This window comes from Cyprinus carpio, chromosome A21 (assembly GCF_018340385.1).
Source record: "Cyprinus carpio isolate SPL01 chromosome A21, ASM1834038v1, whole genome shotgun sequence".
Lineage (NCBI taxonomy): Eukaryota > Metazoa > Chordata > Actinopteri > Cypriniformes > Cyprinidae > Cyprinus > Cyprinus carpio.
The window spans coordinates 1,827,749-1,847,928 of NC_056592.1; the positions used below are offsets into that span (position 1 = coordinate 1,827,749).

General features: G+C 36.3%; 1 long non-coding RNA gene across 2 annotated transcripts; it reads right to left on the minus strand.

Moving 5' to 3' along the window:
- Positions 1–616: 616 nt before the first annotated feature.
- LOC122149261 lies at positions 617–15,841 on the minus strand. 2 transcript variants are annotated; one of them, XR_006162885.1, is made up of 6 exons: positions 15,320–15,841; positions 9,248–9,343; positions 8,900–8,995; positions 8,441–8,682; positions 7,017–8,118; positions 617–1,154 (listed from the first exon to the last, which is right to left on the minus strand). It is a non-coding gene; the product is annotated as an uncharacterized LOC122149261 (long non-coding RNA). The 2 variants fall into 2 exon arrangements; XR_006162884.1 differs by lacking the exons at positions 8,900–8,995; positions 9,248–9,343 and having other exon boundaries at positions 15,320–15,838.
- Positions 15,842–20,180: the final 4,339 nt, after the last annotated feature.

Below are 20,180 nucleotides of genomic sequence, written 5' to 3' on the forward strand. Positions count from 1 at the left end.
ATCACCTGAATCAGGGAACAGTGCTTTAATCATTTTGTTTAGAATTAAATGTGAGTATTCTTTCATTACATTGTTGTTGATGAATGTAATTTGTTATTGAGCAATTGTGTATTAACTTTCTCTCTTACACACACCAGCTCAGAGCAGTGCAGAAGTGAGTTTAGCCATAGTCTAGATAACCCAGCTTAGTTTGTAACTGCATGTTAAAACATTTGTAATATAAAGATACCTAAAATCACTGTGTTACAGTCTTATATAATACCATTATATAGTATAGTATAAAGTATAACTTCTACTTTTAAAAATAAAGGTGTTTTTTTGGGTTCAAACCAAACATTTTTGGTTCCCCTTAAAAGAACAATTTCTCTTAGTGTGAAGAACCTTTTTTCATTACAAAAAAACCCTTTGTGCAATGGAAAGATTTCATGGATTCTATAAAGAACTCTTATTTTTACTAAATGAATTGGAACTTGGAATCAGAGATCAGGTATTCCATCACGTCACGTCCTCCCCCCAGTCTAGGGTCGGGGATTCCGGACAAAGTTAAAATAAAGAATTTAGAGACGATGCCCGCCCCTCTCCTGTCCCAGCTGACACAAACACAACGGAGCGAGAGTATACTTAAGAGAAAGCTTTTAATTCACAAAGTAACATATAGCAGGAAGCGTGAATCTTCAGGAGGGGTTATGGCCAAAATAACAAACAAAAGAGGAACTAACTAAGACATGATTAAACATTAACTTACCTAACAAAACCAAAACCCAAAACAAAATACATCAGTCTCCCCTTTACTCCCTAGCTGTCCAAAAACAGGAGAAAAGAAGGGATCATAAAGCAAATGGCAACCTCCTCCCTACGGCTTCCAAAACAAACAAAAGATTACATTAAAGCAAACATACGAACAAAGAACTCTCACTCGAACGGCAACCACCCAACAGCTACCATCAGGGCAACCAGTGCGATGAATGTCTGGGGCAGGAGACGGCGGGCAGAACGGCAGCGGCCAATACCGTGGAGCTCTGCAACGCGCATACACCGCAAGCTCCCAACGCCAAACCACATCAAACGACAACCCACATGTCGAATGACCGACGCGCCTCCCTCAGTGCCATCCTCCTCAGCTTTTAAGCATGCTCCATCCTCCACATAATCACCTGCAGCAACATAAAATCAACACCTCACAATTGTACCCATAAAGTCACTTATTATTAGCAGTTATAAAACCTTGTATATCTTACACCATATAGAAACATAACCCCAAATCAAAACATAGAGAGAGAGAGAGAGAGAAAGAGAGAGACAGAGAGAGAGAGAAAGAGAGAGACAGAGAGAGAGAGAGAGAGAAGGGAAACTGCACAACAAAAACAAACATCACCACAATAAAGACAGATAACAAACAATTAAGTCCAGAGGACGTAACACCCCCACCCTTAACTACAAAACCCGATTTGTAGTAAAGACAAAAGGTAGCAAGCCATGCAGTTTTCAACAGGCCATCTAACTATCGTCGGTATAAACCCGGGACAATGCATCGGCTACAATATTCTCTGTCCCTTTCTTATAACGGCTGTCTAAATTAAACTCTTGCAAAAAGAGTGCCCATCTCATGAGGCGTTGGTTAGTGTTAGACATACGAGCTAAAAATATCAGAGGGTTGTGGTCTGTGTACACCACTATGTGATCACCGGAGCTTAGGTACACTTCAAAATGCTGAATAGCCAACAATAGAGCTAGAGCCTCTTTCTCTATGGTGCTATAATTCCTTTGACACCTGTTGAACTTCTTCGAGAAACAGCTCACTGGATGTTCGATCCCAGCATCATCAGCTTGTATCAGCACCGCGCCAGCACCATTAGCACTCGCATCCACCTGCAGACTAAAAGAAACCGCAAAATTCGGAGCCTGGAGAACAGATCCTTAGCAGAGCAAAAAGCGGTTTCACAAGTTTCATTCCACACAAATTTACGTTCCGTGCTCAGCAAGTCAGTAAGAGGTGCAACTACAGAGGCAAAATTCCGACAGAAACCTCGGTAGTACCCAGTCATCCCCAAGAAACGCCGCAAATCGTGTTTATTAATAGGTGAAGGGAATTTCACAATGGCTTCAATCTTAGCCTGAACCGGTTTAACCTGACCTTGTCCAACCAATTTACCAAGGTAAGTCACTACCGCCTTAGCAAATTCACATTTACTGAGATTAAGTGTCAAAGATGCTTTAGCCAATCGCTCCATAACTGAACCAAGGGTGCATAAATGATCTTCCCATGTCAGACTATATATTACCACGTCATCTAAATAGACTTCGCAGTTTTGCACATCTGACAACACAAGATGCATCAACCGTTGGAACGTGGCAGGTGCATTGCGCATCCCAAAAGCCATGACCGTGTACTGCATGAATGCGTCGGGTGTAACAAACGCAGAAATTTCGGAAGCGCGCGCTGTTAACGGCACCTGCCAATAACCTTTTAAAAGGTCGAGTTTAGTGACATAACGTGATGACCCCACACGATCAACACAGTCCTCCATCCTAGGGAGAGGAAAAGAATCAGCCTTAGTAACCTCATTTATTCTGCGAAAATCCGTGCAGAATCGAAACGAGCCATCAGACTTTGGCACAAGTAGACAGGGCGAGCTCCATGGACTCTGACTGGGTACAGCGAAACCGTTACTCACTAAATACTTGACTTCATCTTTCGTCGCTTGACGTTTGTGTGGATTAACTCGATATGGGTGTTGTTTGATCGGCGTACTCTGACCCACTTCAATATCATGCATTAACATATTTGTCTGCGAAGGAACATCACCAAACAACGTAGAATGCTTGTGAATCAATTCAATAACATCACGCTGATTCTTAGACAAATACGAAAGGTGAGATGGCAAGGTGGCTAAGATGGAAGAATTCGAAAATCTCCCACAAGATGCTTGAACATCCTTGCCAGTCACCTCACCTGTCTCTAGTGCACCAACGAGAGATGGTTCAACAACATTCGTAGTAGTCACAATTGCAGCAGAAGGGTTGACTTCAGGCACATCTCTGGCAACATATGCTTTTAACATATTCACATGGCAAACTCTACTTTTGCGTCGTCAATCTGGAGTTAAAACTGCGTAGTTAGTATCGCTCAGTTTTTTCTCGATTTTATATGGACCGGCAAAACGAGCATGCATGGGAGAATTAGGCACAGGCAGAAGGGCAAGCACAGAGTCACCTGCCTGAAAGTCACGAACACCACTTGTTCTATCGTCTCTACACTTCATCTTAATTTGACTCTCAGCAAGATGCTGTTTAGCAACTTCCCAAACACCATGAAGTTGTTCACGAAACGTACTCACATATTCAAGGATGGGTACACGAGGAAGATCTTTAGCAAGAAACTGTTCACTTAACAATTTCAAGGGTCCACGAACAGTGTGTCCAAACACGAGTTCGGCCGGACTAAATCCTAAGGATTCTTGTTTGGTACTCCTTATTGCAAACATTAGCAAAGGTAGTCCATCCACCCCACTCTTTATTCGTTTCAACGCAATAAGTGCGCAACATTGATTTTAGCGTCTGATGAAAACGCTCGAGCGCACCTTGCGATTCAGGGTGATACGCACTCAACATCTGGTGTTCCACTTGTAATTCATCTACCAGCTGTTCAAACAAACGTGAAGTGAAATTTGTTCCCTGGTCGGTCTGAATTACTCTAGGTAACCCGAACAGAGAGCAAAACTTTACCAGCTCCTTAACCACCACTCTCGCTTTTATAGAGCGCAATGGCACAGCTTCGGGGTAGCGGTTGGCTGCGCACATTATAGTAAGAACGTACTGATGGCCAGACTTAGATTTTGGCAAGGGGCCAACACAATCCAAAATAAGTCTCTCAAACGGCTCCCCTATGACAGGAATAGGTTTGAGTGGCGCATGCGGAATCACTTGATTAGGTTTGCCCACAAGTTGACAAATGTGACAAGACCAAACGAACGCAGACACGGAAGACTTCAAACTTGGCCAGAAAAAATATCTAGCGATGCGGTCATACGTTTTTGTAACACCGAGGTGACCTGAACAAATATGTTCATGAGCTAGCTTCATAATTTGCAAACGATAACCAGTAGGAAGAACAATCTGATATACACGATCACTTCCTGGGGTTGACGGCTTCCACCAGCACATCAACACATCTTCATCCCAAAAGTAACCCACCAAAGCATCTGACGCTCGAGTTCTATCAACAGCCGCACTGATGCATTTAAACAGAGTTGAATCAGATTTTTGCGCAGTGATTAACTGTTCCCTTCCCACTTTTAAGGAGGTTTCGTTTGCGCTGGAATTCTCATCACACGGTAACGGATGGGGTTTAACATGCAATTTACATTCTGCGACCTCAGGCAGTGCAGCTAAAAAGGAACTTGACAGATCCACTACATCTTCAAATTTCTTTTGTGCACGTGTTACAACACATGCCGAGAAAACAGTGGAGAATTGTGACAGAGCAGCTACCTGCTCACTAACATTAGGCTTCGCTGACACAATCGGGAATGGAAAAAACTTTAGCTCCAGCCAAATCATTACCCAAGATCATACTCACGCCCTCCACAATCAAAATCGGCTGCACACCAATGCTAACAGGACCCGAAATGAGGTCAGATTTTAAATGGACTACATGCAACGGCACAGGAGTACAGCCCATCTCAATACCTCAAATGAGTACATCATCGCCTGTATATGACGCACTCGAAAACGGCAGTGCACTCTCCAATATCAGTGACTGTGCGGACCCTGTATCTCGCAGCATGACTATAGGCTTTGCCTCAGAATCATCCGAAAGCGAAACTAAACAGGTTTGCAAAAATGATTCAAACACATTAGGGCTAGAATGCGGTGGCTGTCCAGACACGGAAAAAAAACGCTACCCCTTTAGACTTGCTAGCTTTTTGCTGCCAGGCTTTACAATTTGTGATAAGATGGCCAGGATCAAGGCAATAAAAACAAGCTCTTTTTTTGTCAGGACGTTTTAATGTATTTGCTTCATCGTCAGCCCTAACAAAATTACCCCTTAACATCCTTTTCTCTCTCCCTACATCCGCAATGAAGGGTGCTTTATGAGCGCGCATAACCGGGAATACAGTCTTATGAGTGAGCACGAATTCGTCTGCATGTATTGCTGCATCAGAAAGTTTAAATACTCTCTGCTCGTTCAAATGTACCACAATACTTTCGGGCAGACAGCTCTTAAAATCTTCGAGTAAGATTAACTCTTGCAAACCCTCAAGAGTCGTAATCTTAGTAGAAGCACACCATTTCTCGAATAAACATCCAATCTCACGCGCAAACTCCACAAAGGTTAGCCCCTCTCCCACATAAAAAGCCCTAAACCCCTTTCTCTACACCCACAGTACTAACTCGTAAGCGCGCAATACAGCCACTTTCACAACATCATAATTCAGTGAATCTTCAATTGGCAAGGCCGCAAAAACCTCTTGCGCCTTGCCAACGAGATTACACTGCAATAATAATGCCCACATCTCTCTAGGCCATTTCAATTTAGCCGCAACATGTTCGAAGGCCACGAAGTACGAATCGACCTCAGTCTCACGGAATGGCGGAACGAGTTTGACATACCTACTAATGTCAAAGTCGGGTTGATCCATCTCAGAGCTACCGGAAGCCAGCCTGAAACGTGGTGACGGAACTGTTCTTTTACACATCTGAGCTTCCAGGTCCAATTTACGCAGCTTAACATCTCGATCAGCTGTTATCTCCAACTCTTTCAGTCGAAGCAGTTGCGTTTCATATTCCGGTTTCTTTAACTCAAGATCCTCCTCATAAGCGAACAGTGACCATTGGAAGTACTTGAGAAGCCTTTTTACCATTCCCCGAATATACATCGTCAAATACCTCTCCATCAGTCTCTGCCTCCGGACCTCCAGCTATGGAACGTTCAGGCAAAATACCAGTCTCTACTAACCTAGCGTACAACACCTCCTTAACAACCTGCTTCCTTCCCTCTTTAGAAACAGTTATATTAAAGAAATCCGCTATCTGTATCAGGTCTACTTTCCTACACCATTCAAATTCTCTTAACGTGGGCGAAAGAGTGAACTTAACTAAATCGAAATCCATCCTAAACCCTATGAACTTCCTCCCCCATCAAAAGATCAAAACAGCCAAGCAAAAAGGCTTTGACGACAGATAACGATTCAAACAAACAACCATAACAAATCAACATGAACAAACAAGCCCCCAATTGCTATGGTGTCATGGCCATACGAATTACAAAAAGACGAGCGAACGGACAAACAAACACCAAATGTTATAATAACCAGACGAAGTACCAATTATCAAAACGGCTGGACGAGCCCCCAATTGTCACGTCCTCCCCCCAGTCTAGGGTCGGGGATTCCGGACAAAATTAAAATAAAGAATTTAGAGACAATGCCCGCCCCTCTCCTGTCCCAGCTGACACAAACACAACGGAGCGAGAGTATACTTAAGAGAGAAAGCTTTTAATTCACAAAGTAACATATAGCAGGAAGCGTGAATCTTCAGGAGGGGTTATGGCCAAAATAACAAACAAAAGAGGAACTAACTAAGACATGGTTAAACATTAACTTACCTAACAAAACCAAAACCCAAAACAAAATACATCAGTCTCCCCTTTACTCCCTAGCTGTCCAAAAACAGGAGAAAACAAGGGATCATAAAGCAAATGGCAACCTCCTCCCTACGGCTTCCAAAACAAACAAAAGTTTACATTAAAGCAAACATACGAACAAAGAACTCTCACTCGAACGGCAACCACCCAACAGCTACCATCAGGGCAACCAGTGCGATGAATGTCTGGGGCAGGAGACGGCGGGCAGAACGGCAGCGGCCAATACCGTGGAGCTCTGCAACGCGCATACACCGCGAGCTCCCAACGCCAAACCACATCAAACAACAACCCACATGTCAAATGACCGACGCGCCTCCCTCAGTGCCATCCTCCTCAGCTTTTAAGCATGCTCCATCCTCCACATAATCACCTGCAGCTGCATCCAATTAACACTGCGCAGAGGAAAAGAGAGGGAGGGAGGGAGAGAGAGAGAAGGGAAACTGCACAACAAAAACAAACATCACCACAATAAAGACAGATAATAAACAATTAAGTCCAGAGGACGTAACATATAGTATAAAGTATAACTTCTACTTTTAAAAATAAAGGTGTTTTTTTGGGTTTAAACCAAACATTTTTGGTTCCCCTTAAAATAACAATTTCTCTTAGTGTGAAGAACCTTTTTTCATTACAAAAAAACCCTTTGTGCAATGGAAAGATTTCATGGATTCTATAAAGAACTCTTATTTTTACTAAATGAATTGGAACTTGGAATCAGAGATCAGGTATTCCATATTTGTTTTTTCAACAAGTAACATTTCTACTTTCGCTTTTCTTGACCAACATCCTGTTAAAAAATAAACCACTGAATAGATAGTTTGACATGTCAGTTCACCCTCATATTGTTTAAAATCAATATAACTATTTCTTCAACTGTAATTAATAGGAGATTTGTTTTAATTAGCTATGTATCTGTCCCCTGCTTTCAATTAATTTAAAATAAAGGAGAGTTTTCAAACTTAAAGTCAAAAGAGCACTTGGAATATACTAATGTGTGGACCTTTATGATATTTTTAAGCTTGAGTGCGCATTTACAGTAATTGCATGAAAAACAGCGACAAAGACAGTCTTACATGTTTTGAACATTATGAGTGTCAGTAAATAATGACAAAATGGATTCCTCTTTTTCTTTCCAAACATTTGTTTGGTGTGTAAGTTTAGCAAGTGGGTATGAAATTCTGCCAAAAGGATGGTTGCATTTACAACAGTGAATTCGACACATTTAACGGTAAGGATCTCCAAAGTCACAAAAATACACAAAACTACATGCATTTGCTTTAAAAAGCCAAATGCAAATCTTTCTTTGTCAAAATGTAGATTAATGATATATTTAATATTAGGTGGTGCGAGTGGGTTGCTGTTGCGTCTCACAGGTTTTCCAAACTCAAGTGATTTGCTGTGATGTGAATCTTCAGCTTTGCTCCTCAACTCTCCCTCTCTTTCATCTAGAGATCTGCGTTGGTCTTGAGATACTAAGAGTATAGAGGAACAAAGCAATATCAACAAAAAAAACTGTAAGTCTTCATTTGTTTAAATCTCAATGAAAAGTATTTCTAAAACAAAATATGGATAGGCCTATGAAATAAGTTCCTGATTTAATACATTTCAAAACTCTATCAATAGCATTTGTGGAATACAGTCAATTGTGTGAGCAGTGAAATATGTAAATATGTACTTTTGTTGTGCAAATGCTGAATGTACTTTCGTTGGAAGTGCATTACTGTAACTGGGTCATCAAGAGAGCTAATGGTAAACCTACAACATTAAGATATTTTTTGACATAGCAGTACTTACACCCAGGAGAAGTTAGCTCTACGTTGCTGTGTAGATGATGCTCTTCTCCAGTAGTTTGGATTTCTTGCTCTTTCTTTGTCATTCCTCCCTCTTTGGACTCCAGTTCCTTCTCTCTTCTCCTCAGATCTGTCTCCAGCCTTAATCTGTCCTCCACTTCCTTAAGTTTTTGTTCCCACTCTCTTTCTCTGAGTTTGTGTTGCTCCAGTTCTTTTTGGAGCTTCTCATTTTCACTCTTCATCTGACTGTCATGATGAACATAATCATCAGTCAAGGATGAATTATGAATTAGCTCTGGTTAGTTTCACATTTCCTTTAGAACCTCAGTTCATACATTGTTGCAGTTAATAACAACTAGAGCACAATCGGTCATAAACACTAAGAATAAACTTACATATTTCTACATTACAAAATGCATAAATCCCTGCCTTTCTGGCATCAGTCTGAGTGTCCCTGGCTTACCTTTCTATGTTTACTCCCTTGTGATTTTGTGCACCAGGTCTGACGTCATGCAACGAGTTTGAACTTGACTTGTAGATTTCGGAGTTCTTTGAACAACTGCAATTGCCATCAGAAATACTACTGTTCAGTCCACTTATTTATATTTATATATATATATATATATATATATATATATATATATAAAATAAATATAGTATATTTTAATATATATATAGGCTATATATTTTTTAGATTTTTTATATATATTTTTATATATTTTATTTTATAAAAATAAAATAAATATAGTATATTTTACAAAATGCATAAATCCCTACCTTTCTGGCATCAGTCTAAGTGTCCCTGGCTTACCTTTCTATGTTTACTCCCTTGTGATTTTGTGCACCAGGTCTGACGTCATGCAACGAGTTTGAACTTGACTTGTAGATTTCGGAGTTCTTTGAACAACTGCAATTGTCATCAGAAATACTACTGTTTAGCCCACTTATTTTATGTATGTATTTACACTGCAACTCCTGCCGCAGAAAACATCCCCCAGACCGCCACTTTTCACTGACTTGTTTACACACTCGGGTTTCAGTCTTTAGTTCCCTAGTTTGACGCTGATCAAAATGTTTCCCATCAGACCCAAATAAATTAAATTTGCTCTCATTACTAAAGTGAACTTTGGACCAGTTCTTGTCTACCTACTAACTACTACTCTGTAGGTTACTGTATGTATCTGTACAGCATTATATTTAGAGTAACTGTAGATCTACATAGTGAAATTGGAATAGAATATGTCATTGTCCATTACAAAAAAAAAAAAAAAAAAAAAAAATGTGGCACTGCAAAGAAACTACAAAAAATATGGTTTAACCATGGTACATTTAAAAAAATAAAATAAAAATGAATGAATGAATGACTGAATAAAATTTGAAATAGGCTACTAATCAACTCATTAACTAACTAGCTAACTAAATGTACATGTGAATTTCAGCTTTCTGAACCTCCAGATACAGCATAACTACAAAAAAAAAAAAAAAAATATTCACCATAGAAATTACTGTTAACATCTATGACATTTCACACCTTATTCTATCAGAGACTAAAATTTTTGCACACAAAACCTGCCTCTTTTTAAGGTGCACCGTTTGCAAAAATACATCAAAGGAGCAGCAAACACAGACCGATATAAAGTTGGTTCGACGTTTGACGTTTGACATTTTGTCAGAGATTCAGCCTCGGTAATCTTCAATAATTCTTTAACGATTTAGCACAATGACAAGAAACATACTGTGTTTTAATTGTTTTCAAATGTAGAAGAGAACACACATTGTGTTTTATTGGTTTTAATCTGCCTTAAGGAATTATAACTGATAGACCTTATAATGTAAAAGTGCAGGAAAGGGACTGTCTGCAAAGTGCAAAACGAAGAGAAAAAAAGCACAATTATTCCATCTAAATGCTTCACTTGTGAAATGTATAAATAATAAATCTCAAATCAAATGGGTGTGTCTTGTTATTTATTCATAAAAGAACATTTAGCTGTTGGTTTTATTCACAGAACTGTAGCACAGCAAAAGTTATTGAAATGGAACAATTGAGAAAAAGCTTGCAAAGCATTACAAAGATTGTGCAGTTTACCGCCCCCTAGAGGAAGATATTGCACTTGTCTTGACCAAGTTTGACATTCAGAAGTTTAAATAAATTAATTTAGAATGCACTCAGTTTGATATGTAAATTTAAATGGGTGTGTCTTGTTACTTGTACAAAGAACAATACTTACAGCCATCTTTTACTATCATATGTAAATCAGGATGCATATTATTGAATTAAATTTGAATCCGTTAACACACTAATGTTTAAAACATACAGTATTCCATCTCAACTTCAAATGGCGTGTCTTGTTACTGGTTTCTAGAAGAACATTTTGATGGTGGTTTTAGCCACAGAACTATAATAGAACACATACTATTGAAAATTAAACCAATACATAATTTAGTTTCAAATAAATACAATCTTCTATTTTAGCTTCAAAGGCTGTGTCTTGTTACAGATTTCTTATGGAACATTGTGCAGTAGTTTTCATTGTCAAAAGTCAGTCACCAGAAGTCATGCGATTGACTTTCAAAAATCGAATGCAAAGTCTTCCAAAGAGTCTCCAGTGTTACTGCCCCCTAGAGGAAGATACTGCAGGTGTTTTGACTGAGTTTGACATTCAAACGTATACATTAATTCCAAATCAATAAAGTCTTCTATTTCAACTTCAAAAAGTGTGTCTTCTTACCTGGGCATAAAAAGAACATTTCGGTGAAGGTTTTACACTCATTTGTAATTCAGGATACATGCTATTGAACTAAATTTAAATCTGTTAATAAATTAATTTAAAATGCATGCAGTGTTCTTTCTCAAAAATCTAAAAGGTGTGTCTTGTTACTGGTTCCTAGTAGAACATTTTGATGGTGGTTTTAGCCACAGAACTATAATAGAACACATACTATTGAAAATTAAACCAATACATCATTTAGTTTCAAATAAATACAATCTTCTATCTCAGCTACAAAGGCTGTGTCTTGTTACAGATTTAATAAATGATATTTTGCAGCAGTTTTCATTGTCAAAAGTGATGCCGAAGTCATACTATTGACTTTCAAAAATCGCTTGCGCAGCCTTCCATAGAGTATCCAGTATTACTGCCCCCTAGAGGAATGTGCTGCAGTTGTTCTGAAAGAGTATGACATTCAAAGTTATAAATTCTTTTAAAATCAATAAAGTCTTCTGTTTCAACTTCAAAATGTGTGTCTTGTTTCTGATTTCTAAATGAACATTTCAATTCAGGTTTTACACTCGTATGTAAATCAGAACACATGCTATTGAATTAAATAGTAGGTTTCTTGAAGCATCTCGTTGTCACAGTTCTTCTGGATTTATTCTCTCTCAGTTTGTATGTCATTCCAGACAAACAGATGATGATCAGATCAGATCTCTGTGTGGCGCACTGGCTGCTGTAAAACAAAAATCTCACTGGATTATTACAATTAATGGCAAAATTAATGTTTGAAAATGTAAACTGATATTTCCTACTGACACACTACAGCAAAATATAGAAATAACTGACTTAAAACCATTTTTAGCTGGTGAAAATACTAGTGTTCAAATAATTTTGACCACCACTGCATACTGTATATGAAATGCTAATCCAAAAAAGAAAAAACAGCCCATATACATATTGTATATTAGTTTATTGACATATAGTACATTAGTTTTATATAAGTATGGAACAACACAAATTACAATTTATCTAGATCTATAAATACACATACATACACACACATATAAATCAGCATAAAATTTCTATCCATGCATTACCACCAACAACACCTAAAAAGTAGTCTTGCACTCTTTAAAGAGCTTTTTGTTAAAAATTACTGTACTTTTGAGTAAAATATTGAGAAAAGTCCCAAATGTTATTTCAGTGACTTATACAGAAAATATATTCAAACAGGAAATTATTTTGTTTAATTATTTTGTTTTAAATAACAAATTACAGAAAGTATTTAAAAATCATGCATAATTAAAATGTCATCTAAATACAGAAAATATCTGTCAAAGCAAAAAAATGTACAAAGGGTCCATTTGACTGAAGTTTATTCTTATAGTTCTCTGAAGATATAGTTGTGGGCAAAATGTTAATTATTTTACCAAAGTAAGAGGTATTACACAAAATGCATTTAATTTTTTAGTGCTGCCCTGAGTAAGATATGTTGCATCAAAGATGTTTACATATAGTCCACAAGACAAAATAATAACTGAATTATGTCAGAAGCTTCAGAAGAAACCTATATATACAATTAGTACAATTAGTATCCAAAGAGTTTGTGAGACCTGGAGAGTTTTTATGAAGAATATTGGACAGTTTAACTGCTCAGGAAAAATAAGGGACTCATGAACAACTACTGTATCAAAAAAAAAAAAAAAAAAAAAAAAGACAAAAAAGCAAGAAAAAAAAAGAAATTAAATGGAATGGAATTTTTGAATTTAATTCAGTCGCATGTGTCCTGAATTACATACGAGTGTAAAACCTGAATTGAAATGTGCATTGAATTAGTTCATTTAGAAATCAGAAACAAGACACACATTTTGAAGTTGAAACAGAAGACTTTATTGATTTTAAAAGAATTTATAACTTTGAATGTCAAACTCGTTCAGAACAACTGCAGCACATTCCTCTAGGGGGCAGTAATACTGGAGACTCTATGGAAGGCTGCGCAAGCGATTTTTGAAAGTCAATAGCATGACTTCGGCATCGCTTTTGACAATGAAAACTACTGCAAAATATCATTTATTAAATCTGTAACAAAGACACAACCTTTGCAGCTGAGATAGAAGATTGTATTTATTTGAAACTAAATGATGTATTGGTTTAATTTTCAATAGTATGTGTTCTATTATAGTTCTGTGGCTAAAACCACCATCAAAATATTCTACTAGGAACCAGTAACAAGACACACCTTTTAGATTTGAGAAAGAACACTGCATGCATTTTAAATTAATTTATTAACAGATTTGAATTTAATTCAATAGCATGTATCCTGAATTACAAATGAGAGTAAAACCTGCATGAAAGTGCTCATTTAGGCCCAGTTAACAAGACACATACTTTGAAGTTGAGATGGAAAACTGTATACATTTTAAATGAATTTATTAAAATATTTTGAATGTCAAACTCAGTCAAAACAACTGCAGTATCTTCCTCTAGGTGGCAGTAATACTGGAGACTCGTTGGAAGGCTTTGCGAGCTTTTATTGAACGTTAATAGCATAACTTCTCCATCGCTTTTGACAATGAAAAGTATTGGAAAATGTTTGTCTAGGAATCTCTAAGAATACACAGCCTATGGATTTGAGAAAGAAAGCTGCATTCAATTTAAAAGAATTCATTAACAGATTTGAATTTAATTCAATAACATGTATCCTGATTTATATATGACAGTAAAACTTGCATAGAAATGGTCTTCTAGGATACAGTAACAAGACACACACTTTGAAGCTGAAATAGAAGACTGTATTGAATTTAAATTAACTTTTAAAATATTTTGAATGTCAAACTCAGTCTAAACATCTTCATCTAGGGTCAGTAGTACTGGAGACTCTTTGGAAGGCTTTAAACTTGATTTTTGAAAGTCAATAGTGTCACTTTTGCATCACTTTTGACAATGAAAACTAATGCAAAATGTTCTTAAAGAAATCTGTAACAAGACACAGCCTTTGAAGCTAAAACAGAAGACTATTTATTTTGAACTAAATTATGTATTGGTCATCATTTTCAATAGTATGTGTTCTATTATAGTTATGTGGGTAAAACCAACATCAAAATGTTTGTCTACTCTGTAACAAGACACACCCATTGAGGTTGTGTAATAAAACTGTGTGTGTTTTAAATTAATTTATTAAAATGTAGATTTTCAAATTCAAGTCAAAACAACTGTAAAACAATACTCTTCGCCAGTGTTGTCTAATTTGTTGAATTTCAATAGCATGTTTTCTGTTATAGTTCTGTGACTAAAACAAATATAAAAAAATCTTCTTATGAAAACAGTAAGAAGACACACACCATGAGGTTGATACAGGAGAGTGTATTATTTTAAATTAATTTCTTTTATTGGTTTTAATTTCAATAGCGTGTACTTATTTGGTGTCATACTTCTGTTAATATAACGAAAAAAAAAAAAAAGGACCTGGAATCAGCCTACTGCATAACCACTGGATTATGGACTACTAATGCTTTTAATGTTGTTTTTCTTTTATTAATATATTTATTAATAGTAATAATATAATAATAACTACTATCACATATCTTGTTTACAATATTTCTTATTTAAATTCAAGTGAGCATTGTAAGTGTTTGTCTTTATATCTTTCAAAGACCTTGGGAGCACAAATTGCTCTTGTTTTGTAAATTATAAAAAACATTCCGGTGGGAAATTTTTTTGTTTTATCATTTTCATGTACTTTGTAGACGGTCCCTAGCTGGCCTAAGCGCTAGCGCGCCACTGCTAGACTCTTTATGTGTTGCAACAAATCGAGGAGAATTAAAATAATAAAACTGCGATGTGTGTTCAGATCTACGTTCTATTGCTTTTCAGATAAGCCATTTTTATACAATTATACTCATCCACTAAGAATTTATTGAATTTTTTCGCGGATGAATATCTGTCTAATATCCAATGTCAAACATCGAACCAACTTTATATCGGTCAAACACAGTATGTTAAACCTGGGTGTTATCACACACTGACAACAGCAGTGCAGACTGAAAATGTAAAACTTTAAAATAACAAAACAAACGCACAATATTCAAAAACTCTACTTCTCAAATCATGATTATTTAATTTGCTCTTACCTACTGGTAAAGCTCAGATTATGCACGATGTTAACTTACTTAATGAAGAATGGCGCACATGAGCAGGTGTCTGTGAGCTGGTGATCTTTGCTTTGATTCTGCGGAGAGCAGCAGATGTAAACGCCTTTAAAGCGCGTGCTCTTCCGTGAGCTCTGCTCATTGGCCGCCTGCAGCTGATCGTGACGTCGAAGAAGCTTTTGACAAGAAAAGCGAGTCTCGCGGGAGAAAATCCGGATTTTAGCTTCCCTTCATCTACGGATACCGGGAACTTAATGACAGACAGCACCGTTAAATTATCACACTATCCGGTAAACCATCACTGGAATGAACATGTTAACTGACATCATAAAGTCTCGATTCCGGTGTGAATCAAATCAAAAAAAAAAAAAAAAAAACGGAATTCAAGAATAAATCAGCGAATGTATCTATAAACGCTGATCCGAGGCGAGCAAGAAGCGCTTTAGTGACGCGGCAGAATAGATCTTACAAAAATTACATTACAGACAGACAGACAGATAGACAGATGGATAGACAGAGCGTGGATAGATAGATAGATAGATAGATAGATAGATAGATAGATAGATAGATAGATAGATAGATAGATAGATAGATATTAATGATATTACAACCTCCACATCATCTAGTCATTTATACACTTCATAAAACCAGTTTCTCATTCTTTTGAACAAGTCACTAATGCAATTCAACATTCACACAAATCATTATGAACACCTATATTCGGTTTCCTACATTATCAGTTGCTAATGTCATGTTGCTCAAAATGTATTATATAGTTTTCTGTGCAGTAGTCTTACACCTCAAAACATCTATTCTTTAGCTCATCGTATAAGTCATTAAATGCAAAAAGGTTCATCTAGTTGTCATAAACTGCCAAGCACATTTTTTTTTACACATTATTATTAGACTTTTTGTAAATTTGTCATGAATTGTGCAAGTGAATCTTGACTAATGAAGAGAATGTAGATCAACCAATGATAAACCATTTCTCTGAAATAGCTCAAAGGTTCATCTCATGAATCTTCAGTTGGAAAGCATACACTGCATAGACAGAGGACAACAGAGTTACAAATTCTGACAGTGGACTTATTTTTTATTTTCATCTTTGTGCCCATTTTTTTTTCCCTGTTCTATATCAATTTGACATTGTAAAGGGTTTAAATTTTTTTTTTTTTTTGGTCAGACCACTAGTAAAAGTGTAACTGGGAATTCTATCCAGTCTCTTTCAATCAATATCCCACATACAGTATTGTGTAAATTTGTACTTTTGAAATGGATATATGGCACACATAAGCATATGGCATACTGTTCAATACAGTAACGGTCATCCAAAATGTTGCCATAGTTTACATTAGAACATCCCTCCAGAGTACACTGTTATATTGACAACATGACTAAGCAATTTGACTGTCTTATCCATACACAATGACACAAGGACTTGTCATTCTGATGGCACTGACATGTTCATTGACACGGATATTTATTTTTGAGAGATGAACTAAGGATTTTGAGCTGTTGAGTTGTTTTGAGAAATGCACTTACTGTTTTGCAAATGTCAATGATGATTCGAGAAATGTACCAAAGCGACTGAGAAAAACTGTAATAAAAAACATACAAATGACAAAAGTACAAAGAAATTACTGAAAATTTAGTATTTTTATTAGTATAATAAAATGAAAACTGAAAATATGAAAATGAAAGCTAATTCAAAAATATGAATAAAAACTATAAAGTGTATTAATAATATTAATATATTAATAACAAACAAACAAAAATAACAAACAAAAATGAATCAAATTAGTATTACAGTTTTTCTCAGTTGCTTTGGTGCATTTCTCAAATCAGAAATGAAATTCTCAAAACTACTTGTACAAACTCCACATCATCTAGTCATTTATACACATCATAAAACCAGTTTCTCATTCTTTTGAACACGTTGCGATTGCTTTTGTACATTCATCCAATTGATTATGCACATTTATCTGCGGTTTCCTACATTATCAGTTGCTATTTAGTCAGGGCCGCGGGTGTAATCTAGTACACAAGATGGCGCCAAACATGCATTACAATTATTCACAGGCAAAAAATAAATAAAATAAAATAAAATAAAATAAAATAAAATAAAATAAAAAAATAAATAAATAAAATAAAATAAATAAATAAAAAATAAAATAAAAAATAAAATATAAAAAAAATAATAGGCTAATAATAAAATAAGCACAACTCATTCATCTTTAAAAATACCTGCTGCACTGTCGCGTGCTGTGAACAAACCCTGGACAAGAATCAATAGCCTAAACTAGCACAATACAAATATCAGCATCTTTTTAAATCGAAAGTGGAAGAAAAATCTGTTCTTGCCTGTCCTGACGCAGGATCCTGAGCAGCGGTCTCGGTCTATGTAGTGTAATGTTTATTCTGTTTTAACTATAGGCTACAGAGTGTAAGCATTTATGTTAATTCAATTCCTACCAGTCTCTCTCCCGGTGTACGCCTGCTCTCGTCTGATGCTGCACTGAGACCAGTTTCTTCTGCCCAGCGCGTGCGCATGACGCGCGTGACCTAGCTGCGGCTAAATTAATTTAATATGTTTGTGATGCCCTTCAATTTTCATTTAATTTTATTTATTTTTATGTAGTTGCATCCTTGTGTGGGTTTATACAGCACAATCACACATCATTTTACCTTTTATGTTCAACAGAAATCATAAGACTTTAGGGTGAGTAAATGACAGAAGTCTTGCTATTTTAATACACTACTCAGTTTCACTACATGATGCTTTTATACCATATATAACATTACTTGATCTTTACCCTCCTGGGCTCTAGAATGGGTAGATGCTTTTATTACAGATATTTCACTTTCTTCTCTGACTACAAAATTATAATCAACCTACAGGTACATCACTGGATTAGAACACTATTATTTGACCGTTATCTGACATTATCATATTATAGATGAGCAGTATAAAGATGTGCTGATCCAACAGAAAGAAAGAAAGAAAGAAAGAAAGAAGGGAAGAAAGAAAGAAAGAAAGGACTACTTATTGTACATAAAATAACACACAGCCCAATTTCAGCCTTTAAAACTATTTAATATTGATATTATCAGTTAAAGAATCACTGTACTGAACTACTGTATAGCTTAAAATGCAATTGGATCAAATTCTACAATTTTGCAATTATCCAAATATTTACAAAAAATGTGAATACTATATGTTTTAAACTTCTTAAACAACAAGATGAAAAAGCAAGACTGTTTTATGTAAACAAGCTCAAAATTAAATGAAGAAATTAGAAAATATCTGTAAATATTTATCATTCTTCATGTCTTGTCATCTCAACACAATATCTCTGATCATTAATGCTGCTAAACATCTAAAATGCTTTAATCTAAAGAACAACGTTATGAATATCATCATAAGTTTGACAGAATCAGCAGAATTCATGTGTTCACCAGCAGCTTGTGGTTTATTATGTTTATTAGTGACAGAATATTATTCAGATGCAGCCTGGATGGGAAATAAATCAGTTCATGTAATCAGTTTACAAGTCAGATATTGCATGGAAGCTACAAACAGCAATAACAATTTATATAGCTTTTTTAAAGCTATATTAATATATAGATTATCTGTGTCCACAGAGGACTGCAGTCTATGAATTTCACTATTTAATCATACTTTGTGAATGAATTTTGTGAGTCTCTCAGCCTTACACTGAAATCTTTTCTCTGCTAACAAGTCTGAACCTGTGAGAAGTTAGCCTACAAAATATTTAATTTCCAAAACTTTGAATTGTTTATCTAATCAGATGAATACAGAAAAACTGAGGGAAAATCCTAAGACTCACCTGTATGCAATTACACTCGACTTATATCCAGAAAATGTCCAGAAAAAAAAAAATAGAAGTAAAAGTGTATATGAAATAAGAAATCTTTTGAAATAAAAGCAGAATAAAACATGAAGATATCTTGAGCTTGTTTTCAGCACAGACTGTATTTCAACCATTTAGCCAAAAACCCACTGACATGGCAACTTACCTGGAAGTGCTGATGCTTACTTTCTGGGATTTGGCCAACAATAATACGTCATCCCCATGCACCAAACTATAATAAGTTAGCTTTGAAAGAATAAGATCCAACTCTCCCTTCAGAGCACCATCAAAAACACATGAATGCACAGAAAGCATCAGGAGAGACAGTGTCAAATTACTTCATGTGACAAATCACATAATATTACAATAATCATGAACATAAACAACTTAAAGAGTTCTGACTTGCACCAACTGGCTGCTGCAGATTTTTATTTAGACCTTTCATTATTATTAGTATTAGATGGTGAGAATAAACGTTTATAAATAAATCTGAGTCTTTGTCTTTCAGATCTGGTTGAGGAAACACACACACACACACACACACACACACACACACACACACACACGCACACACACACACACAAGGGAAACAGCTGACACACAGGGGAAGCTGAGACAGGGGATATTTGGAAGACAGTACTTGCAGGCTTTAAGATGACTCAACAGAATGAAGATCAACTTGAATGAGGTAACTGGAGTAGCAATTGTGGTAAACAGGAACATCAAGCTGTAGAGGTCTGTAGCATCAAACAAAGCCATACAATGATTGGGGTGCTTATAGTGCTGGTGATGGTGGGTGATGTCCATGGATAGAGGATGAGGATAGAGGATGATGGGATAGTCTGTGATCAGTAGTATCAGTGTGACCGTCTGATGAGTGAGGGAGAGCCTGGCACGATCATGACACAAATCCTACCTTTAATTCATGATTTTTTTTTTTTTTTTTTTGATAATAAATAAATTTGACATGAGATGTTTTATCAAAATGGCATACAATTCAAAACAGTCAA